The sequence below is a fragment of the Phyllostomus discolor genome, chromosome 5 (assembly GCF_004126475.2).
Source record: "Phyllostomus discolor isolate MPI-MPIP mPhyDis1 chromosome 5, mPhyDis1.pri.v3, whole genome shotgun sequence".
Lineage (NCBI taxonomy): Eukaryota > Metazoa > Chordata > Mammalia > Chiroptera > Phyllostomidae > Phyllostomus > Phyllostomus discolor.
The window spans coordinates 83,031,682-83,047,112 of NC_040907.2; the positions used below are offsets into that span (position 1 = coordinate 83,031,682).

The following is a 15,431-nucleotide window of genomic DNA, read 5'->3' on the forward strand; positions in this document are numbered from 1 at the left end:
CCTTCACTGAGCTCCAGTTTCATGATTTGCTTGAGGATCAGAACAGTCCATTTGTGTCAGTTATACAATTCTTATCAAAGACATTTTCCTATCGTACATCCAATATTCCTTATGGAAGAATCCAAGCAATAAAAGTCCTTTTATGTTTTAATGACAGAACAATCTCATGTCACTAGATGAGTTTAGTCACTCCTTTTATATAAGTTTAAAGTCTTAGACAGCCTAATTGATGAAAGTCTCTAAAAATTATGGGTGTTGTTGCCCTGGCTCGGCGGTTCTGTTGGTTGCAGCATTGTCCCATACACCAAAAGGCTGAGGGTTCAATTCCTGGCCAGGGCACATACTTAGGTTGTACATTTGATACCCCCAGTTGGGATGCATACAGGAGGCAACCAACTGCTGTTTCTCTCTCTTTCTCTCATCTTCTCTTATTCTCTCTTCCCCTCCCTCCCCATAAAGTCAATAAACATATCCTCAAGTGAAGATTAAAAACTTGTTTGAAAATAAAAATAAAAACTATGGATGTTCTATATACATTGGTCTAGCGGTGCTCCTACATCATAAATTAAATCTTTGTGGCAGCCTCAGATTTATGCAATAATCCTAATAATTATGTAAACTACTTCATTTCTTTCGCCATGAATAATGGTCCACTGGAATTTTGAGAGATGGCATCTTTCTTCAATCATTGAAACACATCTCCAGGTAACCCTTAGTAGATGCACCTGGAATGGTCTCAACTTACACTTGTGCTTTAGCGGCCATCTCCCTGGCCACTCAACTGCAGCAACTGCAGTAAGGGTGTGGGTAGTCGTTTTCCAAGTGGGGCCCTTGTACTAGCAGCATCAGCTGGGAACTTGTTAGAAATACAAGTTCTGGGGTCATACCCAGCCCTACCTAATCAGAAATCAGGGATGTGGTTGGCAGTATGTGTTTTAAGGAGCCCTCGTGATTCTGAAATAAATTGGAATTTGAGAACTACTGGGAGCAGTAGGTGTGAAGGTGGCTCAGATAATTTTTACTTCTAACAATTTGCCAGGTAAAGCGACTCAGAGAACTTTGAAAACTGCTGATGAAGAACAATGTGAGAGAAAAGCAGCATAAACATTATTTTATTTAACGCTATTGTAAAAGTATTCAGTTCTAAGAATTTTAGTTCATATTTTAAAAACCATCAAAAATAAAAAGGAAAAAATTTCTATTCCTAGAGACAATGCCTCTTCTGAAGCTGCTGTTTTCTAAGCTCATTCAAGAAACTATACCTTAGGTTTCTAAAAGCCAGATACTAATACTATACTAATATTATGATTTCAGTAGAGATATTATTTCCTGAAGTATCATTCAGCAAACAGAATATTATGAATGGGGTCTGAAATTCCATGAAAGGGAATGAATCTGATTGGAAGTGATGGTAGCCAGTGGTCACCTTCCCCTTGGGTTATTTTTCCTGAAGCATTTCTATTATTCCTGTGATTAGAGACAGACTCACAGCGGAGATTCCCCGATGGGACTATAAAGTCAGCTCTGTCAGATTTAGAAATCCCAATGTCCAGGGCTGTGCCCCACAGCCCAATCCAGAAACTCTGCTCAGGCATCTGCTAGCTCTTGGCGAAACAGGGCTTCCTGTTTTCAGGACAAATGTTTTAAAATGGCTCATAAAAGGTTTCTTGGATATAACTAGTCCTTGCAAAGCAATATTTTCATGATGAAACTATAAATAAATCAGAAACATATGGAATGACTTTCCTTGGGTTTTGCAAAGCACATTTTGGACTTTACTCTGTCCAGAATATTTGAAAGATGGTTTCTTGTGTTTGTTGAATCAAACGCAGCTTCACTCCTCCCAGTTTCCTTCTTATACTCAGGCAGTTTATGAAGAGGACAAAGATTTAACATTGTATTATGTTTTTTTTGTCCTTAGCTTTTGTTTTTAAGTTCCCAGCTCTCTACACAAACACAGAAAAACTCTTCATCTGAGAGTTTCAGTTCCCTGCATAGATACTACACTTGCCAGCTGCATCACAACTCTCTTTTGGTCTCAAACAGGTCAAGAGGTTTCTTTCTGATTTATAAAGAAAGGGTTTCAAACTTGGGTTATTGCAAAGAATAGAAGTTCCCTTGTAGGTGAACTCCCTTGCACTTACTTACAGAGATTAAGCTAACCGCTCTGGCAATTTCTAGCATTTGAACTCTGCAGGCAGAGGTGTTTTGATGGAGTGTTACAGCTCTGGAGCGCATCTTCTGTGCAGTCAGAAAGCATGCTTACCCGGTGGACATCTTGGAGGGGTGTTTTAAAAAGAAAGGAGGAGCTCAAAATTCTGATATAGGAGGTTTTTCCTATTACACATTGTTAACATGTTTTTGAACATAATAAACAGCTCTGGCACTTTCTAGACAAACTCCCTCTGTCCCCAGGCACAGTGGGAGTGCTGTGGGAATAACCCTAATACCTAAGTATTAGGGGAATACCTAATTTCTTAACCTGTCTAGGAAATAGGCAAGTAAGTTTTAGCAATACACATTTGGGAAAGTCAAAGAGAAACTTCATATCTTTAAAATATAGTTCAAAGGTACTGGAAGAAGATACTTGATATCAGAGAAAAAGCAAAATGAAGACCAAGTCTTTTTATGCCAGGTGATCCAAATCAAATACACAAATAGCATAATCATGCATTTCTCTATTAATGAGTGTGCCTGTAAATAAACCACAGCTATATTAATGTGAAATTCAAGGGTGGTTATGAGAACAATTCCTTTAAGCAACATGTATTACATTCTAGAAAACTTTGAAATGCTTACCCTTTGTTATTAAACGGCGGCACCGCATAACACAACCTACCATGACAATTTCTGCAGCTACCACATAACCTTAACCACCCCCTTGCCACATCAACAACAAAACAGAACAAAATGAAACAAAAAACCCAAAGCCTAGGAGAGAAGAGCAACATTCCTGTGGGAGCAAAGAATTTAAACAAAAGCATAAAGGTAGGAAAATGTGTGGTGTAAGGAGAGAACAAGATAGGGTATCACTACAATTAATGCTTCTCTTCCTCCAAGATCTCAAACCCCCAAATTTCTCACTTTCATTATAACCCCCAGGGTCACTCTGCTTGGGTTTAAATTCCTTGTTCTGTTGTTTACAACTAGTGTCTCCATGAACAACCCTATCTCATAGGGCTGCTGTGAGGATTCAATGAGATTATTTAGCAAGAGCCTCTCCACAGCACAGTAATACAGTGAGTGCTCAAAACAAAACAGTTGGCACTTCTGTCCTGTAGCCCCATTCTTATCCCTGCCGGACTTGTGGCTTACTCTCCCTGCAAACTTCCTGATTCCACTAGTTTATCACCTGCCTCCACACTACTTCAGAGTCCTCCTGGACCCCTTCCTCCTCTCTGCCCTCAGTGGCCAAGACCTGTTGATTCAACTTGCTAAGCCCCTTGTAGTTTACCGCCTTACCCCTAGTCTTCATCTTCATTGCCATCACCTGGTCCAGGTCCTTGTTCTGTCATTACTATGTCAATTGCATTGTAACACTCCAGGCTGGCAGACTGGGTTTATGCCTGCTGTGTAGCCTTGGGAAAGTTCCTCATCTCTTCCAGCCTTAGTTAACCTCCCTGTGAAAGGAAATATCTAGAGTATTCTCCATATTCACAGCCATCCTGTTCTATGAAGTTATTGTGAACTCAATTAGTAAACACTGAACCATTCATTGCTCCTATGGGAATATAGGATTAGGTTCCTGAAAATCAGATCACAATATTTTCATCAACTGATCAATTTATGCTTTGTCTAATGTGTGTTTCTGCTTAAAGACAGCTTATTTAATATACATGATTGACTCATTACCCTCAAACTCACAGCCAACAGTGCTTTAACTCAGGCCTGAATGAAGCTTATCTCACACATACTTTCTCCACAAAGCACATGACAGCCTTCCTGTGCAGGGGAACACTAGGTAGCAATCCAGCACTACACCTGGGGAGGATCTTAAACAGCAACATCACCAAAAAAAGCAAAAAAAAATACGAAAAAACATGAGACTAAATAGAGTGCAAAATATGTACTTGCTTACAGTATGAGAGCTGAAACAAGAAGCAGGTTTTTTTGTGGGGTGGGGGGCGAGTCATGAACCTGCAAACCAGGGTGAAATAATACAGTCCCTGACATATTTCAAACTACATCACAGTTTTTTTTCCCCAAAGCCTCTTTCTATTAACCCAAACAGGAGCATTTGACATTTGGGGAGAACATTGCGTGCAAATAGCTTGAAGTTTGGGCAAACTAATTTATCCCAATAACCCATCACACTTCCTTCCTCTGACATGGGCCCTGGTCTTAGCACAGGAGGCAAACACAAGGCCCACGGTCCGAATCTGGCCTCCACCTTGTTTTATCCAGCCCGGCACCTTGTTTCCACCTGGCAGAAGTGCCGAGATCTTACTTAACTATTAAGGAGTAGTTACATTTATACAGTCCAAAAATTACATTTGGCCCTTTGAAGGCAACCACGAGGCTGGTGTGGCCCCTGGTGAAAATGAGTTTGACATCCTAAGGGGAAAACCATCTGCCAGTAAGGGAGCGTGTTCTTATTTGTAGTGAAACTGCACCAGAAGAAGGATTAGAATGTAGGATCATGAGGCCTGGGGAACTGATTTTTTCCTCTTATTCATTGGAGGCATATCTTATTTGTGATAAAAAAGGGCATGACAGGGTATTTTAAAGTTAGTAAATATGTACTTCTTCAATTGTTCCTCCCAATATAATTTCTTTACCGCCATCAGTTGTTTTAAAAAGAAAATCAAGGCACAATCTTAGCTTGCATGAGGTCGCCATGTTTTCTGTTTGGACCTAGCATCCAGACTGCTACAGGGAGCTGGGATGTCCCTACGGGAACTCAAATGGTCCGCCTACAGGCGCAACTGCAAGCAGGGAGGGGCCGGGGAAGGCAGCAAGCATGCTGGCCCTTCTCTGTGTACAACTGCATTCACCTGCTCCTCCCGTTGTCACTTTCTCTTTCATGCCTTTCATGTCTGTGAATTTAGTGTAGGTGCCGGTTCCCCTCTGCTTCCCGTATTTGTGGGGACATCTCAGCCACAGGCTGGACCTTGTATCTCTCTCTCTGAAATCAAAGATCCAAAATTTAGAAAGTGATACATAAATATCACTTACCAGTCGTCTTCCTCTCTTCCCACAAATTTTGTTTCAGGAATAAATAAAGGTGTGTGCTCATGTGTGTACATGTGTGCATATTTCTGGTAACCATGTCACTGAATGCCACTGTTCATACTGCACAAGAACAGGAAGAGTTTGGAACAGTCTGAAGACATGGTGAAAAGCATGTATGGTCATGCCAAACATGGCAGGGACCCAGATGATAGGGTCAATCCTCCACCTCCTTTAAGAGACAGAATATTGAAAGGAAGTGGGAAATTAGCCAATGAAATTCCATGATCCTTTTGACCTCCAAACCATGTTAATTAAATCCATCCTTCAAGAATAGCTGTCACCAAGGAGATGCAACCTTGCTAAGGTTAGTCTGCTAATTCTTTGACAGAATACCCAGATAAAAGTCAAAACAAAAGTTCCTCACTTTCCCTCTTAGTTGAAATATGCCAGGAAACCAAGTTTCTCTTGAATCTTGGACCAGGCCTACCAGGATACCTTCAATCATTTGTTAGTAATATTGCCATGGCAGTTTGGCAATATTATTTTTCTTTCCAGACCCGATAAATTCTTAAAACAAGAATGTATCTTTTCATGAGCTTAATAAATAGAAGGTATGTGCTGAATTGTGCTTTCCCAAAATTCTTACATTGAAGCCACTACCCCTAGTCCCTTAAAATATGACAGTATTGAAGATAGGGCCTATAAGAAGGTAATCAAAGTTAAACAAGGTCTGATGCTGGGTCCCTAATCCAATAGGACAGGTGTTTTTATAACAAGAGGAAGAGACACCAGGGATGTGCACACTCGGAGGAAAGAGCACATGAGGACAGGGTGAGATGGAGGGTATCACAAGCCAATGAAAGAGACCACAGGGGGAACCCACTCTGCAGACACCTTGACCTTGGACTTCCAGACTCCAGAGCCATAAGAAAACAAATTTCTGTTGTTTAAGGCCCCATGTCATGGTGTTTTGTTATGGCAACCCTAGCAAACTAATCATTAGCTATGACTTATCCAAAGTGATTTTCATCCCTATCATGAAAAAGAAAATCCTGTTTCTTAGTAATACACACATTCCTTCTTGCTTTTGGGGGGTCAATTTCCTTTAATCCTATGTAGTTATTAATGCCTGTTTGACAGTTCGAGGTGCAGATCATGTTCCCAACATTGTTGAGGGGCATAATCTAAAGTTCTTGTCATCTAAGGCTCTTGTCATCTCTTCAGATTTGACACAGTATCTCATTTGTTCCTTTCAGTAATCCTGGGAGCAGGGCGAGAATATTTTAATCATTTTATAAATGAGGAAATGGACTCAACTGAATGATTTGCACAGGGAATAGTACTGAACTTATAGCTAAGACTTTCATTCCCACTCTCCCTGCTGTTTCTAAGTTCTTTCCTTTTTCTTTCTCCTTAAGCTTTATCATACATATTTCCAAGTTTAGGGTGTTTTTGCATTTCCAAATTTGCTTCTTTATTTTTGAATTGTGTGTCTTTTTTTCCCAATAATTTGAGGGTTTTTTTCTGTTTCTTATAATTTTAGACGTCGGTGCTCTCCTTGTGGTGGGTTTCTTAGAAGAAGGCACTCCACTATTTGTCAGTCTGCCATTGGATGACCAGTCCCAGGAAGGACTTTTGACTCAGTTAGTTTCCTTGATAAGCCTAGGCTCTACCTGGAAAACCTTTTATGAAATTCCTTTTCTTAGCCCCTGCCCTGTAACTGTGGATTCTGCACACAGGAGGCTACATTACTGATAGAGTAATATAAAAAAGTAAAGGCTTTTTGACTTTTTGCCTTTTTGCCTTTTAGGTTAATTATATGAGTGTCTTCGTCTTTATATTAGAGCAGGTCCTCAAATAACATTATTTAGTTCAACATCATTTCATTATAACATTGATGAGATGCCATAGGAACTTAATTCTTATTTATATCAACAAGCCTCTAGTAAAACTGGCTTTGTTATACGTTGTTTTGCTTAAAGTCAGAGAATCTATGGATAACATCAAGTGAGGACTTACTGTCAATGGTTGGGAGTTTGCTTTATGGGATGAATGAAGTTGTCATGTTAGGAGACTACAAGGAGAAAATAAAAATGCAGTCCTTACGAGGCTAGGCAAAGGTAGCAGACACTATGCTGTCCAGCAGAAGCTTGGAACTGGATGTCATGACCACACTCACCCGTCAGCATGAGCTGGCCAAGCGGGCAAACAAACACCTGCAGCCTGAGCCCAGCAGATTCGGAGCTACAACTTATAGCCGGGCTGAAATAGGAGAAACCAAGCCTGCCAAACCAAGACTACATCCGTGAGAAGGTGTTTGAGGCTCTCTGGAGACAAAGGCGACTCTGTTTTTGTTGGGCCAGCCCTGGTATGGTTTCCCAGCAGGGTCAACAGGAGCAGCGTGATCCAGGGGTCAGGGGGCAGGGAGTCTGCAGACACATATTCCCCAACCTGCTGCTGCTACTGATGTCTTGTGGCTTAAACCAGTTCAATGACCTCTTCTATCCAAAATATAGGGACAATGATGTCTCCTCATAAAGCATAACAGAGATGCTCATGACTTAATTTCAGAACATTTTGATGATCACACATGTTGATCTGAATTTGCACAACTTATTCTTTACCCTCTGGTAGAGTAAAAGGAAAATAAATGACTGGTATTTCAAGTATTTTGTGGTCACTGGGTCCCATAAATAACAATAATAATAGCAGGCACATGTATTAGGTGCTAGTTATACCAGACACTGTACTATGTGCTGTTCTATTCATACAGTATTTTACTTACTTCCTATATGATCTATGAGGTTAGTACTGTTACTATCCAATTTTACAGATAAAGAAACCAACCCTCAGAAAGATCAGGAAACTTGCCTCCAGTGTCACTCACTGACTAGGTGGCAGAATGGAAATGCAAACTCAAGTCAGTTGAATATAAAGATTTATGCTTTTAACCAAGGTATCTGTATTACTATGAGGACTGGATTTTCACAATTTGTCTTATTTCATATCTGCTGATCAGGTGTCCCATAAACTATCGAACTGCCCCAGGAATGGACATCTAAACAACTGCATTTTCCAAGACTGTCCCTCAGATGGAAAGTAATGCAAGAATCCTTTGTAAGATCACAAGTCCTAGTTCTTGGGGTGGACAATGTGGGCAGCATGATTTAGGAAGATTACCACATTCCAGAGAATGGGAGTATGAGGCAGTGTGCTCCAAACTATTCAGAGCATCTGCAATCTCTGTTATTTAGAAGACACTTATGGATCTTGTAGTGTACGGTGGTCATTCTTATGAACCTCAGACCTCATCGCATTACTGAAGTGCAGAAATGCAGCTTTCCAGCAAGTTTCGGTGGAAGGAAATCTGGATAAAAGGGATTCATTGTGCTGATATTATTTAAGCAGTGCTTTCTGAAGGAATTTCATGGCCTGCAAAAGGGGCTCCATAAGGTGTTCTCTAATATTATGAGTATTTATAGTATCATACTATATATTTCAAATGTGTACTTTAATTAGAAATCTCATTATGCCATGCTTTGTGGCTCTGTGGTCATTGTTTAGTTTTGTTTGTTGAGCATCAGAAGAGATGAGGGTGATGAGGCCATAGTAGACTTTTCAATTTCCAAATGTGGTCCGTGCTTTCAAAGACAAGAACCACTGACTCAAGATCATTTTTATTCTCATATCTAAATATCCCCTGCAGTGATAATTGTACCACTCTACAGAGCTGTTTATATTAGACATATTGAACTCATATAATTCACTCCAAAACGGGAGTAAGGCAGGGAAGGAGTAAGGGGCAGTGAACACTTGACTGTCTCATTCTGGGCCTATTTCTAGTATCACCATATTTTGTTTAGAGCACCTCATGTGGCCAGAAAGGAATAGCAACTAAAATAAACTCTGGCAAACTAAAGCCTTGCCTATTTCTCAGGTTGTCTAGGAGTCCGTTAAAAAAAAAAGAGAGAGAGAGACCCATTGTAGCACTTCTTATTCATGCCCAGTGAGCTGTTAATAGCTCCCATATTGACTTTTATCTCCATGCTGAATTTTATCTTAAAATGCTACAGTCTGGGATGGAATCCCACCAAACCTATTCCTTTATTTAATCCTTTCATTTTTCCAGTTATCTTTCTTTATTTTTTTATCAACAACTTTTCCCCATGCCCACCTCCCCCAGACTATAAATTGCTGATTTGATTTTTCCTTTCCTGCCTCTTTAAGTCAGAAACTTCCAGAGGTTACTCAGCTACCTGCCTCAGTGGGTGTCCAGGACTCCCAGCAAGTCTCCATTCCAGTGAGATTTGCAAGCAAATCTTCCTGATCGGAAAAACACCACCATTTCCCTATCCACCTCCTCTGACTTCCAGGCAGCTGCACAGCACCAGTGAATTCCAGCACATCCTAGGAACCTACACCAGGATTGTAAAAACAAACCCGCTAACACTGGCAACTCCATAAAGGAAAAATTCCCCAAACCGATCAAAATATAAAACCAATACAGATCCAATTAACAAACACACAAAAAGCAATAAAATTATTTAAGTCTCAAATGCCTACCTTACAGATTTCCCAAAGCTCTCTGCTCACACACAGAGCCCCCTCCCTGGCTCTGTTTTCTGGCTCTCCAAAAACTGCTTTCTTAGACTGAGCAACAGTCTCCTCAAGTGTGGGCTCTGAAATACACATGCTACACACGCCCATACAGCCTTCGGTGCCAGGCAGCCCCTGCGCCTCCCTTCCCGCCCCAGCCAGCCCGTGCCAATTCCCTGACTGCTGCCAGCTCCTACCCAGGATGGAGTGGGGCAGGGAAGGAGTCAACAACTCATCATGGATTGGGTGGCCACCCATCTAGGCAGGAAGGGTCCATTTGTCCCTTTCCTAACTGAAACCCCCTTTTCAGATGGTTTCTCCAGGCTCATTCAGATTCCAGAACAAGTTGGCAGACTCCTGCTGGCCCTCCCTGCACACACCCAGACCACTCCCAGGCAGCAGCCCCCAGCCTGCGAAAACGGAACCCTGCTTACCTCCACAAAACCTCAGTTCTTAAAAGCCTGGCTGGAGTCTCCAAGGAGTCATGCGATTTACTTGACCTTGGAGGCAATCAGATTCGGAAGCAGGGAACATTTTCGAAATGAAACAGAAAGTAAGCAGATGATCCAAAGCAGACCCCCGACCTGCACTTGGCCCTCTGTAGCCTCTGCAAGTCCTCAGACTCTTCGGAGTCTGCCAACCCGCCCCCACAGCTGTTTCAGCCTAGAGAGGAGTCAGAGGAAACTGCAGCTTGGAAGTATCTAACTCAAAGCCTGGGTTGCTTTTTCTTCCTTCCTTCCTTTATTTTTTTCTTTTTCTTTTTGGAGTATTTGTTGAGCTTTTTAACATGCAGTTTGTCTCCTTCTGCAGGGAATTACTCAGTGAGCCTGTCACCTGACTCACAGCAGCTCCATTATATAATTCAAACTGTGCTATTTGAGTTCTGATCAGAAAGCCACACTCCCCTTCTCCCTTCCCCGCCCCTCCCTGCTCCACCTGAGTGGAGGGAGAGGCAGAAAGGGAGACACTCAAACATAAACAAAAACAAAAGAAATGCAAACAATGACAGTTAATCTTTCTTGAAACTTGGAGGGGAAATGTTGAATTTTTGCAGTGTGTTTTCATTTCCCTTTGGTTTGATTCTTTTGGAGTTGAAGACCTCCTAAATGCTAGTGCTGAGTTAGCAGGGGTTTCTCAAGATGTAACATCTCATGATGTAATTTAGCAGTTTCTTGATTTTCTTTTAGGGTGACTGTCCATAGGTCAGACAAATCACTGAACGAATTTTCAAATGATAGTGTACATCATTAGTTGAAAAGCCTCACATTGATTTACAAACACATGTGCCAACAAAATCTAACACATAGACTATTTATTACTTTTGCTGTACATCTAAGTACTGTGAAATGCCAAAGGGGTAGCTTGGATGGAGGGGTCTTTAGCCAACCCCTCTACTCTGACCTGGGTCCCCATTAACCCTCTCCAACTACCTCAAACATGCATAACATCCAACTAAAAACTGCATACCTGCTATGCAAACACCTCTTAAAGGGCAAGCCTCCAGCCTCTAATTTAAGCACATTGAAATCCCTAAAGCCAATTCATGGGGATATTTTGAAGTCACCACTGTCCTGGGTGAAGGTAATAAGAATTAAGTCTCTCCCAACTTCACTGTCTCAGCTTCTGCCATATCTGTCCAAATGATGTATACTGAGGGACAAGCATGTTAAAACAGCATTGATCCATGAATGACAGGCCCTTGCAGACACTTAGATGGCATAAATGAGCATAAGATTTAAAGCATTGTGAAACATGATGATCAACATGAAAAATGCCAGCCTGTTCACTTTTCCGCATCAGAGCCAGGAACTGTATGCAGAGGGGGCTCTGGGCTCTGGGGCTCCCAGCCAGTGGAGCCTTGTGGCTGAATATGGGAAGTGTCAAAGAAGACTACTGAAATCTGTGGGAACAAATGCGAATACCCATCAACCTTCTTTTGTTTTTTCCCAGTCTGACCCCCTTTCTTTCTTCTGCATTCCCCGCCCCCATATCCACCAAAGGAAACTACCTGGTCCTTCCTGCCTGTCTCCAGCATTGTAAGCAGTATTAGGTGCCATTACTGCATTAACCAGTGTGACATTAGATTGATACAGAGCCCTAAGAATAACTTTCAAAATACTTTGCAACTATCCACATATCCCACTGAAGGGATGCGAGATAGTTACTATTGTCTTCATACCAACCCAAGGAAGCCAGCAGAACAGGCAGACATTAGAAGTCACGTCTCCTAGTTTCAGTGCTCTGCTTTGCAAAGGAAGACCCAGATACACATAAAAAATTATAAATGTGTAAACCTGACTGAAAGACTGTTTATAATCTTTCCCTCCAAGTGTAGTAAATACAATGTGTTGTGGCAGTTGCTATGGCAACTACTTTCTTAATGATATAAGGATAGTAGAAGATATTAGAAAACATCAAGTGTTGAGACCTTCCTCAGTAATAGGAAGAAAAGCAATAATACAAAATACAACCTTGGCCTATATACAGTCATCAAATACTGACATTGCAAAACTTGAATTTCCTAGACCAATAGAAATACAATGTGAGCCACACGTATAATTTTAAATTTTCTGATAGTTGCATTAAAAAAAGAAAAAACCCTGGTGAAATTAATTTTGGTAATACATTCTATTTAACCCAACGTATCCAAAATATTTCCATATGTAATCAATGCAAAAATTATTAACAACGTATTTTGTATTATTTTCTTTATTCTAAACCTCTGAAATTCACACCTACATCACATCCCAATTAGGAGTAGCTACATATCATGTGTCTTATATTCCTTATATGAATAGCCTTATGTGACTTCCACACTAGGTGGGTCAGTCCCAGACTATATTTGGTTTGTCATTTGGTTTGATCATTTTTGGTTTGAAAAATTTTGAGCGTATTTGTCTATCTCTACTTGGAAGTTTTAGATAAATAACTGGCATTCATTTGATTCTAGCCTTACTGCATAATTCAAGTGGCATTTTCTTGAATGGAGCAAAAAAATATCAAATAAGTTTAGAATCAAAATGGTGTTAAGAATTCAACCCCTTTCATGCCACCAGAGAATTGTGAAGATTCAAAATAAATCTCTGGTTTGCGGCAAGTTCCTTCCCTGGGTTGCCCCAGTCACCCAAGTTAGGAATCTGAGTCATGCTCGATTGTAATTTCTACATGCCCTCACTCTGCCTTCTCCTTAAAGTTCATCTGATAGACCACGAAGTCTCCTCAAGTCTACCGGTCACCTTTTCTCAAGACCCAGGGCCTCTGCTACAACCCAGATGATCTCAAGAACCCCTGTCGAGTCTCCCTGACTCCACTGTCTACCCGTTCAAGTTCATTCTCTACCCAGTCTTCAGTGTGAGCATGCATTGAAAGTAGACATTTAATTATGTAGCTTCTCAACTTAAAGCCTCTAATAGGAACGTGCTGACTTTCAAATAAAACCCTCTGCCATGATCCGCTAGGCGTACTCTGGTGTGATCCACCAGGCAAACTTGAAGAGGCCTCTGGGTCGCTTTCTGGCCCATCTCATGGGTATGCATTTTTAGAATTTTACCCAGGTCTTCATACTTGACTGTGACATGATTTCCATGACTTCATGCCTTTGTTTAAAGTCTGCTTCCTTTGCCTGGAATGTCCTTCCTTAAAATGCTTACCCTCCACCAAACAGCAAAATCCTTCCTAGCCCAAATATTTACTGTAGCTTGCAGTCAAAATTAACAGTCCTCTCATCTGTTATCACACCACTTTTGTAAACTGATGTGTTATAACATTTATCACTTTCTATTATAATTATATTATATGTAGACAAGAACTTCCTCAAGAACAGGAACCTCATACCATTTACCTTTGAATTCACATTTGGAAATAGTAGGCTGTCCACAAATGCCTGAGGAATTTCAATATCCATTCCTTTCCGTTTTTCCCTCTTCCAACTGTCTAACCACTTGGTATGTTATTACCATCATCACCAACATCACCACTGCACAGCAGCCAATGTTTATTAGCACTACCACGTGCCTGATACTGTGTTAAACATTTTACATACATTTTGCAGAATTACAACAACAAATCTGCAGGTTAAGGAACCTACAATATCCTTAGATTTTAATAGCCATGGTGTCTTTAATATCATTTCATCCCTTCCTTTTAATTTAAATTTTATTTTTCACTTACAGTTTACATTCAATATCATTTTGTACTAGTTTCAGGTGTACAGCATCGTGGTTAGACAACCATATACTTTACAAAGTGTGCCCTGCAATATTTTCAGCACCATTTCCTTCTTTCAATGGGTATTTTACGTCATCTCTGTGATGCCTGTGATGATGAGCTGATGTGTAGTTAGCTATGCCTCCAGAATGCAGGATGTCATACTTGTCTGTTAACTCACTTGTTAACAGACTAGCGCAAGTGTCTTTTGTTTTATTGTTTTAGTGACTTTGTCTCTTTAACACTTCTAATTCTCAGTGGCCTGGGAAAACAGAAAACCTAACAGAATAGTATTTTGTGCAGAGCAAGAGTGTGGTGGTTTGGGAGAAGGGTGAGAGAAACCCTGCCACATGTACATCGCAGGGTGTGATGTTTCGTTTTCTGCTCAGTCCTTTTTGGCTCTCCAGTCATTTCTACACAGCTTGGTTTAGTAGAACTTCAAAAAGTAGAGTGATCACCACTGCAGGCTGGCAAGGATATGGAGCCACAGGAGCTCCCATTCATTGCTGATGGGGGTGCAAGATGGTGCAGACACTTTAGAAGACAGTTTGGTAGATAATTTCTTATAAAACTGAAACTACTTTTGCCATCCAATCCTGCAGTTACACTCTTTGGTATTTACCCGAATGGACGGAAAATGTATGTCTGCACAGAAACTGGCACATGGGTAAAGAAACTGTGGTACATCCATGAAATGGAATATTATTCAGCGCCAAAAGAAATGAGCTATGAAACCATGAAAAGATGTGAAAGACACTTAAATTTCTATTATTAAGTGAAAGAAGCTGAGTGAAAGAATCATACTGTATGATTCCAAATATATGACATTCTACAAAAGACAAAATTATAGTGGCAGTAAAAAAATCAGTGGTGTCAGGAGTTGAAGGGGGAGGGGGTGAGTACGTGGAGCACAGGGGATTTTTAGGGCAGTGAAGCTACTCTGTATGATGCTATAGTGGTTGCTACACATCAGCATGCATTTGCCTGAACTTAAAGAATGTACAACATCAAGCTGGGTGGCTCAGTTGGCTGGAGCATTGTCCCACACACCGAAAAGGTTTTGGTTCGATCTCCCTCTGGTCAGGGCACATGCCTAGGTTGCGTGTTTGATCCCCGGTCAGGGTGCATACAGGAGGCAACTGATTGATGTTTCTCTCTCTCGCTGCTTTCTCTCTCTAAAATCAATAACATATCATCACGTGAGGATTAAGAAAAAGGAGAATATACATCAAGAGTGAACCTTTAGCTAAACTATGGACTTGTGTGATAGTGATGTGTCAATGTAGATTCATCGGCTGTAACCAGTGTAGTGCCCGGTGATGGATGCTGACGGCGGGAGATGCTGTATGGGGAGGTGGGGGAGGGAGAGGGAGTATATAGGAACTCTTGGTACTTTCTGATCAATTTTGCTGTGAGCCTCAATCTGCTCTAAAAATAAGCTTTTTTTCATTTTTAAA

The 15,431-nt window shown here is 41.0% G+C and overlaps 1 protein-coding gene across 4 annotated transcripts in view; it reads right to left on the reverse strand.

Moving 5' to 3' along the window:
• Positions 1–10,587, reverse strand: part of PHACTR1 (phosphatase and actin regulator 1) — a 297,087-nt gene extending 286,500 nt beyond the window's left edge. The window contains exon 1 of one of the 4 annotated variants that reach the window (XM_036026498.1): positions 10,203–10,587. The gene's annotated coding sequence lies outside the window, so the exon portion shown is untranslated. Of the gene's footprint in view, positions 1–9,735; positions 10,004–10,202 lie in introns of those variants that run through there. The other 3 variants (XM_036026497.1, XM_036026496.1, XM_036026499.1) reach the window with 3 other exon arrangements.
• Between the last annotated feature and the right edge of the window lie 4,844 nt (positions 10,588–15,431).